The sequence below is a fragment of the Prinia subflava genome, chromosome 1, assembly GCF_021018805.1.
Source record: "Prinia subflava isolate CZ2003 ecotype Zambia chromosome 1, Cam_Psub_1.2, whole genome shotgun sequence".
NCBI lineage: Eukaryota > Metazoa > Chordata > Aves > Passeriformes > Cisticolidae > Prinia > Prinia subflava.
The window spans coordinates 115,146,546-115,170,822 of record NC_086247.1 but is presented as its reverse complement, the minus strand read 5'-3'; the positions used below and the strand labels follow the sequence as shown (position 1 = coordinate 115,170,822).

At 41.9% G+C, this 24,277-nt stretch overlaps 1 protein-coding gene and 1 long non-coding RNA gene across 3 annotated transcripts in view; one reads left to right on the top strand and one right to left on the bottom strand.

Moving 5' to 3' along the window:
- RARB (retinoic acid receptor beta) overlaps positions 1-24,277 on the top strand; it is a 323,835-nt gene that overhangs the window by 142,708 nt on the left and 156,850 nt on the right. The window lies entirely within an intron of this gene.
- On the bottom strand, positions 14,890-16,206 carry LOC134562962 (uncharacterized). Its single transcript, XR_010083294.1, has 2 exons — positions 15,952-16,206; positions 14,890-15,677 (listed from the first exon to the last, which is right to left on the bottom strand). It is a non-coding gene; the product is annotated as an uncharacterized LOC134562962 (long non-coding RNA).

The window sequence follows — 24,277 nt, the reverse complement described above, 5'->3', positions numbered from 1 at the left end:
CAAATTGTTAAAGCTGCTCTCCAACAGCTGCAAAGACACTCTGAGCTGGCGCCTCTCCTTTGTTATCAGAGGTACTGAGCACATTTTAGCAGTGCTAAAATCTGCTAGTGGGTCTAGCAGATTTCTTCTCTTTGGAGGAAAAGAGTAATTTTGGGGTCAGATCTGTTGTTTGAGGCTGGCAAAGTGGAGCTATATCATAGAAGGAATCCAGTGCCCGAAGTCCCTTTCCTTACTTGAGCTTCAAGTCACAGTTCATTTACTCATTACCCAGGAGCTCTCTCTTTAATATTTTTCTTTATTTTCTTGTCTCTGCAAGTTGTCTGATTGTGTCTGGTTTTATTTAATTGATTTACGTGGTGTTTGTGTTCCATGCTTTTAATTCCATATATTTAATTACATGTTTCTGAAATGTTTGTGCTCCCTCCTTCCTTGCTGAGGGAATTGCTTTGTATTTATCCTCAAAGTGGAAGAGTGGCATCTTCAGTAAGATGTGCTTGTACACAACAGTGAGATGGATTCAGAAGAGGTTTTTTAGAAGGTTAGGCTGATTTCTTGGCAGCCAAGAAAAGGGGGAGCACAGTCTGTGACAGGGTTCATGCCTGGACGATGACACAGGAGCTGGCTCCTGGGATATGGTGTGAAACAACTTGTGAAAACATGTGAGCCAGTGAACAAATTCAATTTCTAAGTTTCTCTGAGATGACTCCAGCCAAGGGGTGCTCTTCACCCGTGTTTGCTGAGCTCTGGTCATCCCACAAGGGTAGTGAAGGAGGTGTTGGAGCCATGCTGCTGAGTCACATCACCTCTGAGCTTCCAGTCGCAAGGTTGATGGTAAGTGTGTGTGACGATTTGCAAAAAGTGCTGATCCTTTTCAATCGGCTATCGGTCCGGAAAGTTGGGAACCATTGACCTAACGTATGTCTCTGAGGTCGTGGAGACTGATTTGTGCCCAGGATCAGACATCAGCCTGCTAGGGGTAGCATGAAGAAAGGCTGCTGTCACAATGAAGTATCACTTCTTCTTAGGATGGACTACTTTCCCCTTGTTTTTTCCCCAGAATGCTTATTGTGCCTGACCTGGTTTCAGAATATCTTGTATTTTATGAGACACAACAATACTTTGGATCAAAACTGTATACTAGAATAGATGTCACAGGGTGAAAGTGGCTACGATGAGTTTCAGCTCCAACGGGGGGAAATTTCTTTGTGAGCCTGTTAATCACTTTAAACAAAATTGCTCCCCAATTTTAAACAAAATTTGCTCTCCAAGTTGTTGGGAATCACATGTTGGGAATCACACTCTGTAGTCGTGTATGCCTGTGCAGGAGGTGAATAAAATGCTGCTGCCTTGCTGGATGGCTCTCTGCAAGGACATCATTGACAGGTTGGGTCTGTCCATCTCAATGTAGGTCTTTGCAGAATGACCTTGGTCTGGATGCCTTTGCCGGTGTTTTTGTGTTCAGGAGGTGCATTGTTCAATTATTTTAGAAAATGTTAGTCTCAGTCAGCCCATGTTGTTTCTTTCCTAGTGAAAGGTTATTATTTTCTGTGCAGTGTTTGTGTTGCCGCAGAAGGTCTGGGACACCTGGGAGAAAAGGTTGAAGGAGGGCAGCCAGGGCTGCTAGAAGGATTGCTGGTGTTTCTGAGGGACAGAGGGAACAGCCTTCACCCCTGGCAGACATTTGTTATAGATTCCCTCTAAGATCAGGAAATGAGTACAGTCGTCGCTTTGTAATTAACTGTGAGGGGAAAAATCTCAGGAGATGGCTAAAACAGATTTGTCCACTTAGAGAAGGAACGCCGTGACTTAACAGGTGTATGATGGTGCCTGTACTGCACTACTTAGGAGTTCTTCAGGCTTGGCTGCAAACAAAATATTATCCAACTATAATAACATTGTGAACCCAAAGACCTTAACTGGTTTCATTATCAAGTGAGTGCCTGAGGGGAAATACACAGATGGAAAGGCATTCCTTTCCTTTGGTATAATGCTCTTGTGCCAGAGAATTTATGACCAGGACGTGGTTGGCCCTTGCATGGGCGACTGGTGGGGGAAATACATGAAGTCATTCTGATTTTTTTTTTTTTTTTCTTTTTTTTTTTTCTGTTATCTTGTAGCCTGTTAAAGAGGTGAGCTTTCATTGCTGTCCCCAAGCTTGGGAACAGCATGCTGCAAATTACAAGGTGGGGTTTGTGCCGTCCTCTTCTCTTGGCTGTGGACTTTGTTCTCTCCCTGGGAAACAGGGAGGGAACAGCCCTGTGTGGAAAACACGCAGTACGCTGACAGGTGGATTCAGGCTACTGTAGGTCAGAGTGATGCTCAGCTGGTGCTGTCTTCTTAGAATTTAATTCACTGTAGGATGTGCTGCAGAGCTGATCAGAAGTGGTCCTCTAAAAGTGAGGGGCTTTAAGGGGGGCTTTGGTTTTTGTTTGGGTGTTTGGTGTGGTGTGTGTTGTTTTTTTTTTGTTTTTTGTTTTTTTTGTGGGTTTCCCCCCCCCCCCCCCCTCCTTTTTCTGGTGCAGATAGATCTTGGAAAGATCAGCTTTTTGTTGTGTATTTCCAACCTGTGCTCTACTGCCTGGAGATAGCATCTATGAGGCAGAGCCCTATAGCTCAGGCAGTCTGAAAGGCTACACATGAGGGGGTAAAGAAAGAGAAACAAGGAGATATTAACTCATCATTAAGCTAGCTAAAGTGTCTACTCTTTCCTGTGGTTTCTCAATTATAGATGTCAGAAGAAAGGTATGAAAGCTACATTTTTTAAATCTGTGACCAGAGAGGTTGCTGTTCCCTGGAGAGGAGTCTGGTCTATTCATTTTGGAGAACCTGAAGATGAAGATGCAGAGCACATTAGTTGGTTGCCTAAAATACTGTTATGTTTTTCAGAACTAAACAAATACAAAAAGATGGAAATTGCATGCAGGATCTATGTTATATTTGTGAGTGTGTCTGCATGCATATTTAGACTTATTTGAGAACCCCAAAGGTATTGAAGCAAAAACTAAATAAATAATGAAGTTCAATTGTAAATGTTAATGTCTCAGTAAGAGACTGAAGAAGTTCTTTTATAAATTAAGATTGACTTGTTCTTTCCTTGTTTATTTACCAGTTTGCCCTCTTTTTGAATATTATATATGATTTCATGGTTAAGAGTTCACAAATCTTAAAATGTTGCCTTCTTGTCAGTGACACTGATCATACTGCAAAGGTCTTTTTAGACTTTCATACAGATCAAATAGCTCTGTTTGTTAAAAAAGGTCAGAAAAAAGGTCACCAGAATCTTTCATTGTTGGCAAAACTACCTATTTTTTTTTCTTAGTCTGGGTCATAAAAATAGCTGAACAGAACTGCTTCCACTGAATTTATTGATTAAAAACAAGCAACCACCCCCTTTCCCCAGCCTTCCTCCTCCTTCTAACAGACATCTGCCATGGCAAATGTAAGCTAGGTATTTTTATCAATGCTGCAAGCACCCAGGGTCTGCTATGATGGCTACTGCAGGGAAACATAGGAATAAGGAGCTTCAGCAGCTCTGTTACAGCCACTTCTTCGTTTGAAGATGTTTTGCGCAGGTGTTAAAATGCAATGCCAGAGTACATCTTTATATTAGCATACTGTACACTGAAGCCTGTAATTAACTACACCCACCTGTATGCTGGCGTTTTTCTGACTCTTGCCATCCTTTAAGATGTGTGTATCTGAGATCTAATCCATCTAAGCTTCTGGACACCCTGAACTACAAATGAAGTCAGAGAGCTGCAGGCACACAGCTCCTGGCAGGATTATGCACCCAGTGAGCTATGGCTCTCATTATGTTGCACTGCAATATATCATCAGTGTGAAACATCATCCTAATGATGCATTAGTGTAATACATCATCAGGGGAGTCCCACCAGTAATGTATTACTCCAAGTATGGTGCTACTCAGTGAGAAAATCATCTCACAGTCCTTGTGTTGTTTCAGAACAGCATGAGCGGAGGGCAAAATATGTTGCTTAAGACTGATGCTGCTTCCCAATTTCATAACTGTGTTAACGGTGTGGGTACCTTCTGTATGCTCTGAGTTTGTGTTTTCAAAGAGGTGCTGGGGCTGTTTTTGTTGCATTGCTCTTTGGAAGGAGCAGGAATTGATTCTTTAGATGGATGGCTGGAAGGCTTCAATGGGAAGCTGTAAATCTGCTGCCCGAGTGCCTGTTATATAGTTCCTGAGGATGAGGAGAGGGTTTATGAAAACTTGGTGCCAAAATTTGCAATTTTAAAGATTTTTCTAGTGTCACCCTGACACGTCTTCCTGTTTCAGTCACGTGGACTAAGATAGATACATTTAAAAAGCACGTCTTGCAAAAATTAAACCCCTCCATTTCATGTGTCAACCCACTGATTTTCTTTGGTCTGAAAGATCCTGCAGCAAAACAATCCATCCCATGGGAGTTGTCTCAAGGACAAGATTTACTTCAGGATGAGAGGCAATCAGGTGGTTTTGCTTTATGCTTTTGAATCACAGTTGTGATGCTGTGACATTCTCCATGGGCTTGCAGCAGTCCCAGGGACTGCCAGATGGAGGAACACAGTTGCCAGTGGTCCACCTAATATAATAGAGGGATTGCACTACTCCAGATGGAAAATCTGTAGTAGGATTGAAGGGAATGTTAACTACAAAATAGACAGTTCTGGAACGTGCTTTTATACGTGGCCAGTGTTTTCTAGAATGATTTGTGGATGCATCAAGTGAATGGGTGCAAGACAAGGAAACCTAAAGGGATTCTGAACTTTAGGGTGCTTTTGAAGCTGCATTGCATATTTTTGATACTGAAATGCTGCACACAAGTTGTTTTTTAAAAAAATCTTCCCAGTCACAGAAAAATTTCATCAAAACCAAGGGGGGTGGTTTTAGGTTGAGCAAAATTTGATTTCCCTTTGCTTCTGATTTTCTTGTATTACCATAAAATTAGTCTGAGGAGCATGATTGTGGCCTTCTTGGGATTTGTCAGACACCCCTTTTTTTCCTGTCATGCTCCCATAAGTTCTTTACCAACTGCTTCTCTCTGCATACTCAAGTCAGTAAGATACTATGACAGCATGACTGTTTTTGCAGGAGTACCTTCTGAGCCTTCTGTTACTGTAGGAAAATGGAGATTTTTTTGATGCTGTACCTTGTTTCATTCATTCACAATGTTGCTGTCCTGGTCCAAAGTATGCACATATTTGTGTAACACAAGGAGAGCTTTATTGGTGTCATTCTTTTACTGGTTAAGTGTTCTATGGGCTTATTTAGGCAGCAAAAACAGTATTGCAAGCCAAAAGAACTTCAGTTGAAACTTTCTTGAAGCCTTATTTGGGCAAAATATGAATGGCCTTAAAAGACAGTAACTAGTTTATTTCTTGAACTGGTGCTAGGTTAAGATCATCATCACAAATCACACTGTCCTCAACATCAGGATCTCCCTCACTGCTGTAAGGAATACAAACCTGTTCTTTTCAAGCTCCTGCTTGAGCCTGGTTTAGGATCTCAGATGTCCCAGTTCACTCTCCAGGAGGCTGGTGGGACTACCAGTGCAGCAAAACTCTTTTGTAGTGAGGCAGAAGCAGTGGAAGGAATAAACTTTTGTTGGTACATTGGCATTGGCAGAAGAATTGAAGTCTGGGGACTCTCTTCTCAGGATCAGCACCATGTCTGATTACTGCCTTTGGTTTTAAGTAAAAATGGAGATCAGCCTTGTTGGGTGCATTAAGTAAAGAAAATCCAATAAAAGCAAAAACTGTCCATTGAAAAGCAGGAGCTGAAAGGCAGAGATCATTTAATGAGTTGATCTTTATGGTTTTAAGATTAGAATGACTTCTTTGTTTCCCTGCTGTTGTTTGAAGTCAGGTTTTCTTTCCCAGCCTGCCCGAATTCAGTCCCAACAGTAAAAGGTTTTCATCAACAAAAATTAAAAATATTATAAACTTGATTTTCTCTTTTGGCTGTTGCTTACAGTTTGTTTTTTACCTTAGCTCTACTCAGCTCATGTCTTGGAACCTTCTTGTTAGAGAAACACTGCCCTTCTCTGTGTATACAGAGTGTGTAATGAATCAAGTTTTGTTGAAAATAATGTTTGCAGACTGAAGTGTTTCTGGCAAATTCCCTCAGCTTATTGCATAGTCATATATGGCAGGTTATTGTGTTAATAGATTATTAAACTCTGCATGTGCCCTTTAACCTTCTCTGAACTTTTGTTCTTGTCTTTTAGAAGGAATTAACTAAATCCAAATTAGTGGTAGGCAGTCAATCAGCAGTCAGATGGGGTTTTTGACCTCACCAGTATGTCCTGTTGCATTGTACTGTGCTTTGTTCTTCCATCAGGCTGCACCGTGACTCAGGCATCAACATGACACCTCAGAAATATAACGTGGTGTGACACGGCCAACAAAAATACCAGTTAAGGGTTCTGTGGATAGTTTCAATTCATTCAGTTCATGGCTTATTCGTTGTCCATTCATGTGTCGATAAAGGGTTCAGTAGTTTTCAACTTGCTGGCTCTTAAATGAAAGGAAGAACAGGAAAAAAAGTCAAAGGAAAAAAAAAAAAAAAAAAAAAAAATTGAAAGGAAAAACAGAAAAAAAAAGCACCTAAGCAACGAAAGGAAAGCGAAAATTCTCATCCTTCAGCTGGTTCCCCTGTGTTCAGTGCCCAGGCTTTGTGCTGTGGTTCCAGCTGGTGATATTTGGAACCTGTAAGTTAATTAGAAGGAGAAATTTCTGCAGCTAGCAATGTAGATATTCTGGGGAAAAAAAACATTGCCCCGGGGGAGGGATGATATTTGAGCAGATTTATAGTGCTCTCAGTGTGCATATGAATGAGATGATGGCCGTCAATGTGGCTTGCTGCTGTGGGGAACTGTCAGCTTTGCTCCGATGGAAGGCGATCCATGGAGGGGAGCAGTGAGAATGATGGGAAAATAATGATAAAAATTAAATTGCTTTTATAATTGGATTAAAAAAATTCTTAAAGTATGTAAAAGCAGACTTTCTTTTTCCTCTGGGAGGGAAGGGAATAAGATAAACACCCCATCTAGACAAGCATTGCAGATTAAGTCTGCTGAATATGGCAGTGGGGAGGAGATTGCTACATGATGAAGCCCCATGTCCCCCCTGCATACCAGTGAAAATCACCCAGACCAGAATTTGAAACATTCTGGTTTATTCTGCTCTGACAACATGTATTGCTGGTTTTGGTGGATATGGAAAGGTTGCAGTGGTACAGGGCAGTGAGAGGGAGGGATTTGCTGAGGACTACAGCCAGGCCAAGCCCAGGGATGTGTCGCACCCTGGACCACATGTAGCAATAAGTCTGAGATGCTCTGCTGAAGCATGCTGCAGGTGATGGTGCTGTGTGGGGCTGTGGCGCTGTCCCACCTCACTGTGTGGGCTGGAGCATGCTGGTGGCCAGCATCCTGAGAGGGGCGATGGATGGGCAGGGCAGGTTGGTTAATTACTTCTCTTTGACAGAAGAGTTGCATTTTCTGTGTAGACGCTGAGAGAATGTTAAGTGGGTCGGCCAGCAGTTTTAAGAATTGCTTTTGAATCACTCCTTTCACTTTTATCTTTCTCAGCTTGAATAAATCTCTAGAGGTTGCTAATTACAGCATGTTTTCTGTAGCACTGGAGTGGCACGCAGCACATTTGTAACCTCGCCTTCCACAGAGGTTTGGCTTCCCTTGGCTTGCATGTGGAGGAACAGTTGTGTGTTGCTAAACTCTGTCATTCAGAGGCCTTTTTGTTTTTAAATATTTCTCAGTGCAGCCTGCTGTCATTTACAGTGAGCCTGTATTGAGATCATTAAACAGAAAGTTTAAGATTAATTCCCTTTCAGGGCAAGTGGAGGAGGATAAATAACCAGTCCTGCTCAGTGTTCATTCTTAATGACTCCAGCACAGTGTGAAAGCGTAAACAGTTTTGACAAAAGGTGTAATTGATTGTTTGGGTTTGACTGATCACTCAAAAATGTAGCGTATCCTCATTGAGAAGGTGCTCTGTAAGGTAATGAATGTGATACTGTTAGAAAACAGGGTCTCTGCTAAGCAAGGGTGCAGTTTCTTGTGGAGGCTCTGCCCGTGGCCAGGCTGGTGGCTGCTGGGAGTGTTGGTGCTGCTCCAGCCTCCTGCACCGTGGTGGCTGCAACCTCCTTTTCTTGGGTGCCTCTCTCATCCTTGGGGAGCCAGTTCAGAGAACCAAACTGCTACCACATGTGAGGAAGTTTAAAAGTGAAATATTTTCTGCCAGTCTAGATCCCTAAACTGCTGTATCAATGGCCCAGGTCAGATGAACACCGAGGCTGGCATGAAGGGATTGGGATTTTGCAGCTGTGAGCTCAGGGGGGAGGAAGGTGGGACATGTTGTTCAGTAGTAAATGGCCAGTAGATGTGCCAGCTGAATTCCAAAGTATGGTAGTGGGACACGCTAACAGTGAAGGTAATGGTGGTGAGGTTATCCGTAGGCTTTCTGCATTCTCCAGCTGCCACCTCTAGTTTATTGGGAATGAAGATGAGAGCTTTAAAGACCACCTACTGTTTGCATCCTCTATGCCCTGTGGGCGTATTCATTCTGTTCACATCATGTCTAGATCTAACCTTGTCTTTTTCTGTCCCCTTTTCTTGTGTTAAGTTTTTCTAAATGCTTCTCTTTCATTTCTTAATGTGCTAGTCTTTATGCTGATTTCTGTGCCTCCATGATTTCCCTGTCAGAAGTGTGGGTGATAAGCAAATCAGCAGTATGTTAGAGATGAAATAACTTGTTTTTACATATCTGTGGAAGAGTGTTTCATATCCATGAAGGGGATGTGCAGCAATGAAAAGTGAGAAAATATAGAAGGGATACATGAAGCACCAGTGAATGGAAATGCTTTAGAATGCAAGTATTGAACTCCTGCCATATGAAAATGTTCTGGGTGTATACAACAAACAGAAGACTCGTATAATGCTCATGACCTTAGGATGTCCCTAGAAATGTAGGACTGTTTGAAAAGCTGAAACAGGGCCAGCCCATTCATATTATGGCTTTGTAATGCCAGTTCTGACTCTCTTGGGTTTAACTAATCCTTTCCTCCCTCATCTCACAAAACCAGAAGTAGAACACGTGCAAGGGACCACAAAATAAAACTGAAGTTAGCTGACTAAGTCAATGGTACCCATTAATGTTTAGATGAAGAGGATATCTAACCTTTTGGATATCTTTTGAAGCTATCTAAATAATAGTTTGTCTTATTTTTGCTATGTATTTTGTTTCTCAGAAAATTTGGGAAATTATGGGAAAAGCAGTACTACTGTGGTAGTAGGTGATGAGACATAGGTTTGAGCAACATCACGAAAGGTGCCCCAGGGTCATTGTGGTTGAATCAGGTGTGAAAAGCCCACTGGGTGACCAAAGCCTGACTGTGTCTGTGGCTAGGTGATAACTCTTCTGAATCTCTGGATTCTTCCTGCCTAGGGAGTGCTGATGTCACTGCTGTGGAAGGCAAAATAAATTGCAAGGTTTTCATCAAAATGATTGCTCAATGATACAAACAAATTTTATGGAAAAGCAAGCTGAGGACAGAGACTGCTCTGAGCTTCCTCACCAGTCAGTGCACGCACATACATAGTTCTTGTCTTCATTATAGATAGGGATGGAATTCTATGGCTGAAGAGTATGTTTATGCCTTAGGCAGAGGATTGCTGAATAGCTGGGAAAGAAAGCTTTCCCACTTATCGGAGGGACACTGTCAATGCCCTGCTGTTTGTAGCATCAGCACTTATGCCTGGTTAGCTGCTTCACATCTTAGTGCACGTTGCTTTGTACTTCCCAGTGCTGCTGCCTCCTCCTCTTTATTCCTTTCTTTCAGGTTCTGAGCTATGGAATGTAGCTGGATAATAAGGCTGATATTAGAGGAGAAGGGATGAGAAGTACAGTTTATCTATTTGTGTTTCCTTTTCCTTCATTGTGAGTTCATCCACTCAAGTTTTTATTGCTGTGCACATCTGGGATTCTTTCTACAGATGATGTGAAGTGTTTCCAATTTCTCCTTCTCCTTGACAAATTGAGACCTGGACTTGAGTCTCAGGCCTTTTTTTCTTTTGTTCATTCAGTTGGCTGTATGTGTGTGTTTTCTTTTTTATTTCTTGTTTTCAGAATATGGCAAAGTACCCAGAAGACTTGCCTTTTTGTTTGCCCTTTTCTGAGTAATTTTCAGCTTGTCAAACTCCTTTTGGAACAGTGGACGCCAGAAATTTTGGTGTGCCATAAATGCTTCATTAGCATCATTTACAGTTGCAAATACCGACTTCCTTCTCCAGTTTCCATATGTGAGAGATGGTTTCCTCTGTGACTGGTTTGTGTGTATTTAATTGTGTGTTTAATTGGTCAGCCACAGTGATAGTAAATGCCTTTAAGTCACAACTTTTCAAGTGCAGCCTGTGCTCTTTGTGGGCAAACTATTTTTTATTGGTACGTATGTGAACTTGAAATAAGATTATACTGGGAGGCTGGTTATTTGAGGCTGACTCTCCTCTATCAATTACTGTGCTTCACTCTCTGGAGCTGATTTGGTCTGATGTTCTCTTACCTTAGTACTGTTCTTCCAAAAACCTTTGTCGAGGATATAGTTACTATTAGTCACTTTATGCCCCAGTTACTGACAGAATTTGAACAACCTTGGATTGAGACCAAATCCATGTAAAACTGCCATAGAAATATCTGTAATTGCTGATAGCTTCCCATCTACAATTACATTTTAGGATAGATCAGACAGCTTTTTAATCTATTTTCTTCTCTATTGATTACGTCCACTGATAATTTTTAATTGGAATGTCATGTAAAACTAATTCAAATGACTGACAGTAGTTTTTAGGGTGTCATTTCCTCAACAGTGTTTCCTACCATATGTGTAATGATACCAAGCTTATGCAAGAAGACTTATTTTCCATAATACTTTGTTGATTTTCATTAGTTATGCTACCAACCTTAATTCTTTACTGATTGCATTTATAACAGCTTTTATGTTATTTTGCCTGAAATCAATACCAGGTTAGCTGATCTGTAAATACCTAGCTCATCCTGATTGCCCTCTTAAAATAGTGGCAGAAAATCAGCTTTTTTAGCTGGCTGCAACATCTCTCCCCTAGCCTGGGAGACATGATGGGATCATGGACAAATGCCGACCATGTCCTGCTGCATTGTCCTGTGAATGAAGTTTTAGAATGAGTCCTGCTTCATGTGTACCCCACAGGCTGGCTACAAGAAATATATAAATCAGCAGTAACCTATGGAAGGGAAAATGATCATATGAAAATTAAAGAAAATATTTTACTCTGTCTCTACTCTCAGTATGTCTGTGAGGTGGTGGTACCAATGCACGTGATGATAATGATCATACGCTCATGAGTGGTTTGATGCTCTCAGTCTTATAAAGTTGATGGCATCTGAAACAATGCTTGTGAAGCACTAAAAGATGCCAGATTTAAGAGAGTATACAGGAGGACAACAGGTAAAAGTTGGGTAGCTTTGCCCACTGGCTCCTCAATCAGCAGGGAGCTCTTTGCTCTGACAAGCCGATAGCAAAAATGGTATGTACAAGGTGGTAGGGTAATGAGCATGCTTGTACATGGATAAAAATAGAGTGATTTCTATGATAGAAGAGGAAAGATCTGGGAATAGTGATGAGAAAAATCTGTGGGCTTTGATACCAGTACTTTCCTGTATTTGGCTTGAGGAAAACTAATGCAGAATTTTGCACATTCTTTAAGTTGATTGGAAATTTGTCTTCCTCCTTATTTTGAGAGCAGTTCTGAACTGGCCCATAATTGTCAAAGTGAAAAAAGGAAATCCTGTCTTCTCTGCTATTATGGTTTAAAGCACTTTTTCAATTAAATTATCATTAGGGTTACATCATGAAAGGTATCAACATAATCCGTTTAACTATATCTTATAAGGCTCTTTACTACCAACAAAAATCTCCTGTCTTTCAGGTACCAAAGTTACAGGAATTAATCAATCATGGACTCCAGGGGAAAATTCAGCCTTGATGTAACTCAGTAGTAGGCATTCATTTATTTCATGCCTCGGCGTGTATCTTTGTCTATGCAAGGATTTTATATTTGTATTATCACAGGACTTTTGTGCAGCTCTTGCATGAGGCTATTACAGCGAGCACAATAACCACTCTGTACACCAGCATTCCCTGCTATTTTGGTTTCTATTTGATGTCATGTTTTCACTTTACCTGGGGAATATTTTTGCCTGAAGGAAATGACTGAGAAAAGAGGCGTATTTGAAAAACTAGGAATCAAAGAAGTGATAAAAAATATATCACAGCACAGTGAATAATTAGGAATTAACTCACTGTGTCATGGCTGGAGAGTATTTATTGCATGTAATTGAAAATTTTCTCCGAGATATACTAATTTTTTTGAGACCTTTGTGGGACAATCAATCCTACCATATCTTGTCTGGTTGCCTCAAATACATATGTTATTATTTTCAGAAAACTTCAGAGTGGCAAGGCATATAATTTTGTCCATGTTACAGCTGGGTAACTGAGGCATGGAGAAGATTACAGTTTAAAAACATTGCCATTCAAGACATGTGTTTGGAAGTCATTCCTGCTCGTGTGGGATTTCTTACCAGGAGAGAAGTTGGGAGCTTCATGAGGGTCTGCAAACAATTTTGAGATTTAAAGTCTTGTGAAGGAATAGACTTTCTCCTTTTTTTTTCCGCCTCTTCTTGCTTTCCTTTTCTCTTCTTGCTCCACCTCCCAGCTGATAATTGTTCCCCCTGCCAGCTGATAAGGTGGCACTCCTGTATGGGAGGAAACATTGCCAAGCACTGCCCCATTACACAGGACACTTCTCCAGCAGCTGACACAGAATTTCCCAGTGAGATTGGGGTGGGATCTGTTACCATTTTCATTCTCTGCTGTTCCAGACATCATAAACATGTCTAATTTGCAGTGATTTGAATATGTGAATAGAAGGCAGTTTCAGAGCATTGCTATTTATGTATTTGTTCCTGAAAAAGTAATCCATCACAAGTGAAGAGATTTTTGATAGACCTTATCTTTATGTAGAGTGTAAGTACAATATGTTTGGTACTTCCTGTATCATTTTTCAGAGAGGCAAACTGCAAATGAAAGCCAAAACAAATGAAAACCTTTATGATTTCCTGATGTAAAACAACATTTCCAATTTTAGAGGACAAATATTTAATTGGTCTGCATCATGCAAGCATGGAAGAGGAAAGCTACCTTTTTTGTCTTAGAAAATATGTAGTGCTGGTTGTGACCCAGAGCTAGGACAAGGCTGCTCATTCAACAAAAAAAAAAAAAAAAAAAAAAAAAAAAAAAAAAAAAAAAAAGAATCCTTAAACCCAACAGATTTTTGGTTGCTGGAGCACCGTACCTCTGTCTTCTATCAGAGCAGATTTTGTCTTAAAACAAGAGGTATTTTGAGTAAGTGTTTAAAACCACTAATTTGTAACTGTAAAGATTTTCAGTTTAAACGTCTGCCAAGTGATGGCATGTAGATTGGCTTTTAGAAGTAGGAGATTTTCTTTAATGTTGTCAAGAATCTGAATCCCCCATGAGTCTCAAGTTGCTGTTATGTCATGATCCGTGCTTGGAACAAACTACAGCTACCTATTTTAGCATTTATGTGATCTTTTGGCATCTCTTCCCTCATAGTGCAAAATGTTGTAGTGATTTCTGTCCAGCCATCCAGGTCCTTCTCAGCGGCATCTCTTGAACTTGTATTTTAACCATTCTGTATATAACTGATGTCAGTCCCTTGTGGTTTGCACGTTTACCTGGGGAATTAAAAGGCGAGGCTGTTTGTGTGAGTGGGAGTCTGTTGGTGCCAGGAGCATCCTCAGCACTGCACATGTGGAACTCTGCCATGGCTCCCGTCAAAGCCACTGATGGAGACGAGCAGGATGCCGTCAGCGGTCGGCAGGCTCCTTGTTCAAAATTCAGCTGTGTATTTATCTCTCAGAAACACTCAGGTCTTTTGTGAAACCGTGTAAGCTTAATTTCGAGCCTACAGCTGATCGTTTTCTCTGTTTGATGTGAGCTAGTCTCTTGAGGTGGCTGGCGTCCTGGAGTGAAGAGATGGAAGTGAGAGATCTGCTAAATCTGCTGTTGCTTAGCATCTCTGCCTTTGATACTGTCTCCAGAGACTGCACTGATCTCTTCTTTTCAGTCAAGAGTCTACATCCTCGCTGGGGTTTTGATGGGAGATTCCTTTAAGGCATTTTGTACTGACAAGGTTATTTTTTCCATGCACATGCAGTAGAATTTCACAGAAGCCTTCAAAGAAAGGGGTTTTTTTTCCACTTTTGAACTGAGTTCACAGTTGCTTAGGTTCTTTGTAAAATTACCAAGAAATAAATTATAAGATTGGGTTAATTAACAGTAAGTTAAGATGAAAGATGCCTGTTGTTTTTCTTCCAGTTACACCACTTTTTTCATAGATATCTATGGATGTTGAAAAGTGGCAGCTAGTAGAGCTGCCTGAGTTTTTTGCTGAACACAACCCCTAGTGAGCACTGGCATTAGGCATTTGATTTGTACATTAAAAGAAGAACCTGTGTGTTGCACAGAATTGCTGTCTTTGCAGACTTCTGCCTTTGCCTATGGGTGAGGTCATAGGTGTTGCCGTAAAGATTTTTTTTTTTAAACCAACTGTTTTAGAATTGTACTTTGTTGCAAGCCTGGGAAAATGCTATTTTGAGGGATTTTTCCTCCTTTTTGCAAGGAAGCTTTTCTTTCTTAAAGGGATGTCATGGGTTGACATTAGACAAAATGCCAATGCACCCATGAGGGTATATTTTACCTAATGAACTGCTGTGAGATGTGGTCAAGAACAGAGCAGAGCAGGCCTAATGCTTGAAACAGACAGACAATTTATTATATTACATAACAATGGACAATAGAAAAGGAAAGAAAAACCCAACCACCCAAAAGCAGAAGAGAAAACCTCCCAAAACACTGCTTCTCCTCCCCCCCAATTTTCATTCCATACATGCTCACTCAGTTGACTCCAGCACATTACCTTCATCTACTTGCTTAATCCCTCAACAACCCTGGGTTCCTAATCCAAATCATCATCCTTTAAAATTCAGACAATCCACATTCCATCCAGGACGAGAGGAGTCTCTCTCGCACCACAGACCATCCCCCCACAGGAAACACAGGTCCACCATCCCGTGTTCCCACGTCACCCATGGCACTGCCTAGAAGAGTCTGCCAGGGTGACACCCTCCTTTCCATGTCCAGCACTCTCACTGCCGTCCATGGACCTGAACTGCAACAGGGCTCTTTTTAAGGATGTTTTGGCCAAGTACCAAAAACCAGCCATCTTCTCATTTTGGGACTCAGGTCCCCCCCATTTACCCCTGGGGCCGGGGGCTCCAAGAAGCAGGCCAGAACGTCTCTGGGTTTGAGCCAAAAACATCCACCCAAACACAGTCTTATTTATAGTCAGGAGGGTCCAGGGTCCGTCTATGGCTATCATTATGCAAGAAAAGTCCAGCCTCATAAGCCACTCCTCTTCATTCCGGCAATCGAAGGGGCTTCTTTTCATCTCACATTACCCTCTCGGTCCCAGGCTGTCCTCTCTCTTCTAAAACCACCAACTATGAGAATACAGCGTCCAGGGATAACTCTCTTCTGCCTTAGAAAGAGTTAAAAGCTTTTATCTCCCACCACCAAGGTCAGGCACAGGCGATCGCAAGCACTGCAGTTCTCACAAGCAGCTCCAACTCGGCACCTTCTCTCTGTGGGGGGAGGAGAGAGACGGGACCGGGGGGGGGGAAAGGGGGGGGAACGGGATGGGACAGGGAGGGGGACGGAAGGCACCTCCAAAGTTCTCCCTCCACCCCTCCATTCTAGATGGAAGCTGGACCAGCTCCACTCCAGCTCCCTCTGTTCCCCACCCCGAGGCCCACCTTGCTCAGCCAGGCCCACCTTGCTCCCCTCCCCCACCCGGCCTAGCCAGGCCCGGGCAGGGGAGAGGAGAAGACGCTCCCTCTCCGAAAGCAGAGCAGGGAAAGAGAGAGTCCTGCTGGGAAATCCGGCTTTTAACCCCTCGTGTCCTCAGAGGCGTGTCCACCTCTTAGTGGCCAACAAAGGTGCCAATACTCAGATCTAAAGACTGATTGGTTTGACCACTACTTCCAAAAAAACTCACTTCCCTTCAAACCACGACAAGGGAAAGAGACAAGACAAATCGAAGATGAGATTTGTCTTGTCTTGATTTTCGATATGAGAAATCTCTATTGACTGCTTTTCAGTATCCTAACAAGAAAGGCTTGCAGCATCTTGGTCATATGTATGTAATTTTGCTTGTCTTTTAAGGAAAATCTCAGTGTTTTCGCCTGAAGTAAAACTGGTTCATGGTTTCATTGAAAAATTATTCTGCGATTTGGTTTGAGACCCAGTGGAGGTGACTGCTCTGAGGAACAACTTTTGTGATTTTTCCTTGTAAAATATTCTATTAGAGATTTTAACAACAAAAATATACTGAAGAGATTAATATTTTTTTTGCTAAATTTCCTTAATTTTGGAGTTGTTCTCCATGCTGTAGCTGTTATGTACCACGTGGCCAAACAGGACTGCTGATTCAGCTGTAGGCACAAAGGAGAACTGCAGAATCCAGTGTTATGTTTGCTCTGTGTTGATGAAATGCATTTCAGGGTCTGCAGCTATGGATACCTGCATGACAGCCCCAGATCTGCCCACAAAGCCAGGTCTTTTGACTTTTCCACTGGGAAATACTGAGAAGTTTGAGTGGGAACAGCTAGAAGAATAGGCTGCAGCAATACAGCCCTCTTATGTCCTTCTTATGGGAATTATCTCTGAAATATGGTGCGCTGATTTCCATTTGCTGTAGTTATTAAATATTCAAAACAGGGGATTAGGGGTATCATGGAAGTGCAGACAGATCCCTCTAAGTATGACTGTCAGGAGCATGCCAGTATGTGTCAGAGAGAAATTGCAATCCAGGCTATTTAGATCTGTGATAAGATCTTATTCTAGTGCCATTATAAAGTCTTGTGTTAATTGAGCAAATCTCTTTTGAAGTTGTTTCTTTTCCATCATTATGTGTCAGAGGAAATAATGGCTATTCTAATGTGCTAATTAAATTTATTTATTGATCTACCTTTTATTTAGAGAAGACAATCCAAACAAGATGCTGCAGTATGTATTGTGGAGGCACGTGGCAAAGCATGCCCACGATTTGGTACGTCCATGGCCGTGGAGAAGTTGCTCTGCCTGGCGTTTCTTTTCAGAATAGCTCAGAGTAGTAATGCAGACAAGTACATTAATCTCCTTAACTATTCAAAAATGAAAGACCGGGTACAATAACTTATTATTTATTGCTCTTCCAGCATGTCTGTTCCGTAAGATTCGCCATTAAAATTAAAATATAGGTGCTGTAACGGCTGGTTTAAGAGAGTCTATGGCTTTGCTGTTCAGTGCTGGAACATTTGTCACTGTCATTTCCAGCAGGTTTCCTGCCATGCTGGTGTCCTCCACCAGTAGGGTGGCAGAGGGTTTGCACCAAAACAGTGCCAGGGCTTACTCAGAAGGACCCAAGAGGTCTGGCAGCGGGCAGGCAGGGAAGGTGTGGTGTTGGTGACCCACTGACAGCTGGAAGAGGCAGCAGGCACAGTTCATTCTTGCTGTACAGTAGCTCAGCTGAAACAAATGAGAGTGGTTGTTTTGCCTCTTTTATTTTTTTTTCCCAGAAAATAACTGCTCTTTACTTTTGGGATCTTGCAGAAGGATGCACAAAGCCACTGCTTTGTGCAGCTGTTAAACCAGAATTAGGTGTGTAGGCATTTTAATGGCTACCTTTGCCTCCAGAATGATTTTGTGTGTAATAAACTTTTACTAGGAGGGGGACAATAACTATTCATTGCATGGCATAACTTCATTTTCATGTGTATTACAGATTTAGCCCTAATGTTTCATTACATACTTAAACAAAATTATCCTTAAGGTTCTTGGAAACAGATCAAGAAACTAAAAGCAGACCCTGTAGTAGGTGTCTCTGCCCATGCTACGCTGTAATGCAACTCTTCTGACTATTGATTGATTGATTTCACTGCACACGAATGTGCCAAATCCTATCAAGCCACAATGCTTGAAACACCATATGAACACACAGCCTCTGCTTTTAGAGTTCAACATTTAATCAGAGGAGATGGACAAATAGGAAGAGCCACGGTAGTGGAGAAGGGAAGCACAGGGATTAGATTTCCCTGCCCAGGGTAACATGTGGAATTTCCGGCAGAGCTAGAAACTAAACCTGCGTGTTCCAAGCTCTGGTCTGAGGCTGCCAACCCCATGGAGGATGTGGCATGACCTCTATCTCAGGTAGCTCATGGAACCCCATGAGGGCTCCAGTCAGGTTCTCTGCTGGAAGGAGGGCCAGCTCTCAGATTAGCCCAGCCTACTCCCAGCTTTTTCCAGTCTGGATCTGACTGGGGGGAGTTTTGCCTGGCTTCTTGCAGAAAGTATCCTCCCTTGTGTTCAGCCAGAGGCATCTGTGCCTGCCACCTTCCCCTCCTCTCATCTTGCAAGGAAAGGGTGATAAAACATACCAATTATTTCATAGGCTAATGGTGGATGGCCAAAATCAGACCTGTGGTCTATGGGCCAAAAATACCTTCAGCAGGTGTTTGGAAAACAGAACACAACAATGGATTTCAAAGAGGGATGGCTCTTCCCAATTTCTTTTTTGAGTTAACAATTGTAATATGAATGCACTTGCCCCCGGCCCAACCATTGCTTTCTTATGTTTCCTCTGAAGTACCATTTCTTCACCAAATTTACAAAAACTTGGCCAGTGTTGTGTAACAGGGTATTCAGCTGTTGGGGGTTATGTTATGTTGGCACTGAGTAGGTATTCGTATAACTGATGTTTATATATAGATCTCTCTATTGCTCTGCTTCTTGAGCTGCCCTTTTATTTGAAATGGCTTTGAAATTCAATTTATATTTAATTACAACACATGTATAAATCCAGGATTAAGGGTGAAGAGTTTCATTGTTGTCTTGGCCTTTTTTTAAAACTCATTTAATGGGATTTGTGGGTAGTCAGCACTGTTCAGGATTTTGTCTCTGATATTTCCCTTCTTTCGGTATAATAACAACTTGTCTATCAGATAAAGAGCTTTAAAATTATTATTTTTTTTTTAGCTGTCTGTTGAAGGTATGTGCCCAGAGGGGTCGGGTTATGTGAAGGTTGTGTGTCATTCCTGCTTTCTGTGCAGGGAAGTTTTTCTCAGCTAGGAGAAAAGCTGGCATTTCACCCTCAGACCACAAGTGCCCTTGGCCTTTGGGTAAGCCCGTGCCCGACAGAGGTGCCATGAGTGGTGCCCCTCCACAAGTCAAACCCTGCCAGGGCTGCACATTGATCATCACTGAGCAAAGCAGAATTAAAAAAACTACCTCACTTAGCCAAGGCAGCAAATGTAGCAATGTGACATGCAGTCTGGCCTAGTATTTCTTTCACCTGTGAAACTGTTCTCCATTTAAATTTAGCTATGAATAATCTGGCAAGGATGTTGGAAAAAAAAGAGAGCAGCTGACAACCTCTCCATTACCTGAAATCAAGTGTTTCACCTCTCCATCACACTCTTGCTCTGGGAACAGGAGGTGACAGTCCCTGAGCCTTCCTGTGAGCAGAGCTACTGGGAGTGCTGCAGTGGCTGACTCAGCCCATGGGATCAATGATGCTTTCCAAACCCTGCTGGGGTTTGGGCTGGGTCAGTAAAGCTGTGAGGGTTAGCCAGTGGATAGTCCAAAGTCCTGCAGACATGATAGGCCTGGCCCAAGGTCTTGTTTCCACATGTATTTGTGTTTCCCTTTGGTCTGAGAAAAGGCAAAACTGATGGACACTGGCTACTGAGGGTGTCTCAGCTGTACAGAAACAGAATGAATCACAGCCATGGGCTTTTGTCTTCCCTCACCCCTTCACCCTAGACCTGAGCACAAGGACTGTCCTACGCCCTGTGTTTTCCTTCCTTGCTTGTCACTACTACATTCCCACTGGGAAACACTGTCTCCTCCCTCCTTCCTTGTCCCACTGCACCAGAGCCATTGCCTGACTAAGAAAGGCACAGAGGAATGCTGTAGGCTTCTTATTTCCCCAACATGCTTGATCCTTGCTTCGTTCTTTGGCATTGCTGGTGGGAGCAGAAGGCATTGCACAGCTGTTCAGCTGCATGTGCTGCCTGGATGCACCGTCCCACCAGTGCACCCAGGGTAATTCCCTGCCATCAAGACTGGAGTAAGGAGAGAGGTCTGTGGATGTGAGTTGCATCTACACTTTTGCAGTGTTTTTCTTCATTTTCCCCTGCTCACAGTTAAGTCCAATGAAAAATTTGTCATCAAACATCTGTTGTTAAGCGCCTGCTTCCTTTGCAAAATAGTAAACAAACAATCCATGAATGGGCATGGATGGAACTGGCCAACAAGGAAATAAGGCAGTTCAAGCCAGATCTTTTTTAAATGGATGAACAGGAGCCTCCTCTAAATCTGGGTCTCCTGCATGTACCACCATTTGTCTCCCCTCTGATTAGGAATGCACTGAATAAATCGGATAGTGCTGTGTTTAATGTGTTGGTTGCCAGCTTGCCATTTGTTGACACAGCGTTGGCATGATGAGCAGCTGCAGGTCAAATTTATTGCCAGGCTCCCCTAAGTCTGCAGCTGCTAAAAATAAACATTTTGCGCAGGTGGAGGCTTTGGCTGGGCTTGTGTTTTGGCTTAACTTGCAAAGTTTGGGATCTTTTCTGAGGTATGCAAATCGCATTAGAACTATTTGGCAAGACAAGTCAGTGCCTGAACATAAAGGAATTCCACTTGAGGATCTGAAGAAGCTCTGATGGGTCTTTTGGCACAGCATCAAGTGCCTGAACTTGACAGTGTCTTCCATACCGCCGTGTTTTCCAAGGTTTTGGTCATCCTGATGAGGTGTTGGCTCCCTCTAAGAAAAGTTTGTCAAGGTTGAACTTGGTCACTGGTTTGATTGGTGATCAGTCTGCTGGGATATCTACCCTGTACTCATGGCCCTGGCGTTGGACTGCCTGACTATTGCAGTGATATCGATACCAGAAGGGCCACTTGACAGCAGATGTTTCACTGAATCAGGAAAACGAGGCAGCTGGAGGCAGAAGTTGGCGATGGAAGGACCATTGAGTCCATTGCCAGGGAGAAGAAGGTTCAAATCAAAATAGCACTGCAGATCAAAAGAGAATCCAGGTTTTAGATACCAGGGCTGCAGTCCTTGTAAAATAAGCATTCAGCTTCCTTGAGCTGGAAAGAAAAAGATGTTTTTCAAAGTTTGCAAATGGAATTGCCATTAGACAGCTAGCATTTAAGCAAGAGTTGAAGAATAATACTTGTGTGTATACACCTATGCAAGAGAGTCCATCTGAATTAGGTGGACTGGATCTCGTTTGCTGTCATCTGATGAGGAGATGATCCTTGAGCTTGTGGGGACCAGAAACAGAAAGATGAAAAATGGTTTCCTTTATCCCCACTGCTCTCCATCGCTGAGCTACAACCCCTCATCCAGAGACACCTTTGCATATTGCAGTCCCACGTCCCTTGGGAATTGTTCTGGGCCTCTGTGCTTATGCTGCACTTTCGTGTATTTCAGAGACCATCAGAGCAAGTTCACACAATTTCAATAAAACTGTCCTGGGTCAATATCTGAGATAAGCCTCTCGCTTTCAGCGATGCCAGCCAGTGAAGATAAGAAGTGATTGAAAAATTTCCTGAGATTTCATATACTTTCAAATAAATAAATAAGTAGATGAAATTTAGCATCTTTCCAGCCCTGGGAATCCAACATGTTCAATTAAAGAAAAAAGAAATCCCATTTTATCTTGTCACTATAAAATGAAATTAAGAAGCCTTTAAAAACCTTTAAAACTGGCTTCTAGATGTGTTGATTTGATTCACATGTATTTATGAAATGGGACATTCAGTGTGAGATTCAATAGCTGGTTAAGAAGAAAAAAATGATTGTTATAAATGCTTATTATTTTATTTCCTTCTGCTGTGGCTTTTTCAGGGAGCTTTCTTGCCTCACTACCTGACTGCACACTGAATTTCATTGTTCAGTAATCCAGACCAGCTGTTCCAGCTGTTAAATATTCAAGCAAATACTGGGTGTTTTTCTTAACAATTCATTTGTATTTAGTTACCTTCTTCCAGTGCAGATTAGCTACTGAATAACCAGGAGTTGGAATAAGAGCTTGTAATTTTAGATGCTTCCATATGTACTTGGCTTAACACATTATTTTTCCTCTAAGATTGCACTCATAGGTATTTCATATTAATATTTTTCTAAAGTCTTAACTTCTAGATACTTTTTAGATTTTAATACACATCAGGACTTTCAGCTAGTGTCTAATTGACACCATTCACTTTCTGTTTTTCTATTGTTTGAACAGATTTTTCTAAAATAGTATAGCTTATTAATTTAGGGAACTGTTGAAATACTGATGGATTTAAATTTTGTCTAGGAAATCATGTGAATATTGTGCTTAAAGCCTGAGGATTGAAAGTGCTTAGCTTTTTTTTGAAAAGTTATATTACATGCTCTGCTGAAGCTGTAAAAGGTTTGGTATTTGTTTGTTTTCCATTCTGATTAGCAATCCAAAATATTTTACTGAGAAATTCTGATTTTTCTATAAGAGTTTTGAAGAGAGGTACTTTTCTACAGTCAAGCTATAGGAGTGCTGTGTTGTTGCATGGTGTCTTCTTTCCACGGCTATTTCAGTGTCTTTGAGTGATAGTATTTCCTTGGCTAGCGCTAGATGCTGCTTCACTTCCAGCCAAACCAGGGAGCCTGGAGAGCCCTGTGGGACTGTGCAGCTTTTCTGTGTATTCTCAGTCTAAAAACTCTGAGCAGATTCTAACTGTGTTGTATTTGCTACTGTGTAAATAATATGTGCAAACCAGGTCCTTCAGACAGCGTGGTGGCATCAAGATGACACCACATTGCAAAGGGTTGATTTGCTGAAACAATTCAGTTTAGATTGAAGCAAAATTACCTGATAATTTGGATCATATTTAGAGAGCACTTTTACTTGGAGAAAGAAAAAAAAACTGGTGGTCCTGAGCTAAGAAAGAATTTTTCATCTCCAGATTAAAATTGAATATTAGGAGGGAAGGCTATACCCCTCAAGAAGGAGATATTTTTCACAGATTTTTTTTGATATTTAGTAGGAAAGGCACCGAAGCTTGCATTTTCCCTGCATTTGCCATTACTTTGGGATTGCAGTAGTAACCAGGCATGTCATAAGCCTAAGTTTAAATTGGAGATTTTTAGCAGATGGTTTCTGGCAGAGTGCTCTAGACATAAGGTATTTTCATTTATGTTTAACTCCTACTGAAGGTAGTATTAAATTTTTTACATATTCATTGCCTGAAAAGCATAGGAATTTGTATAGGGCCTGTAAAGAAGTCTGCACTTATTGACAGAGAGATGGGATATTTGACTTATCAACAGAAATTTAAAGACAATTTGGGTTTTTTTAGTACTGTTTATTTGAGTTGGTTTGGTTGTTTGGGGTTTTTTTGCAAATTTCTTGGTTTTTTACATTTGACTGCTAAAAGCAGTTCTTGCAAAGGGCCTTTCCTTTGATGATTCGTGTGTATGTTCATCTTCGCATTTGACCAAAACTGCTTGAGATGTATCTTTATTGTCTGGATGTAACTGTGCCTTTAGATGTTCTCTCTAACACTGTGCATTTGGGATTTGTGTCTGTAGCGAGTGGAGAAGACATGGCCGTTCTGAGGAAAGCCAACAGGGCTGTAGTTCCCAAGAACTTCCATTTTAATGAGGTGCGTGGCAGCAAAACCACGGGAATGCCAATTGGCTCCAACAAGGTGCAGGAAGAGAGGGCTTTGACAGAGCCTGTCAGAGGTTGGTGTCCTCATTCTCCTTATGGTCCCTGGGAGTAGGAGATGAGAGTTTGTAGCACTGCCTCTTTATTTGCCTGCCCTTGTTGCCAGTACCAGCTATTTTTCACAGCAGATGGGATGCAAGGGGAGTCCTGTGCCTTTTGCTCAGCACACCTTTGGCTGGTGGCATGGAGGAGGGAGGGCAGCTCTTGAGCAGGTCAGCCTGTGCTGCTCAATACTGAAATTAATAGAAATATCTACCTTGGGGCTTTACTTAACAGTGCTGTTGTAGTTTGCTCAACAAAAGAGTTGCTTTTTATTTGCTTCCACAGTAGTTTGGGTTTA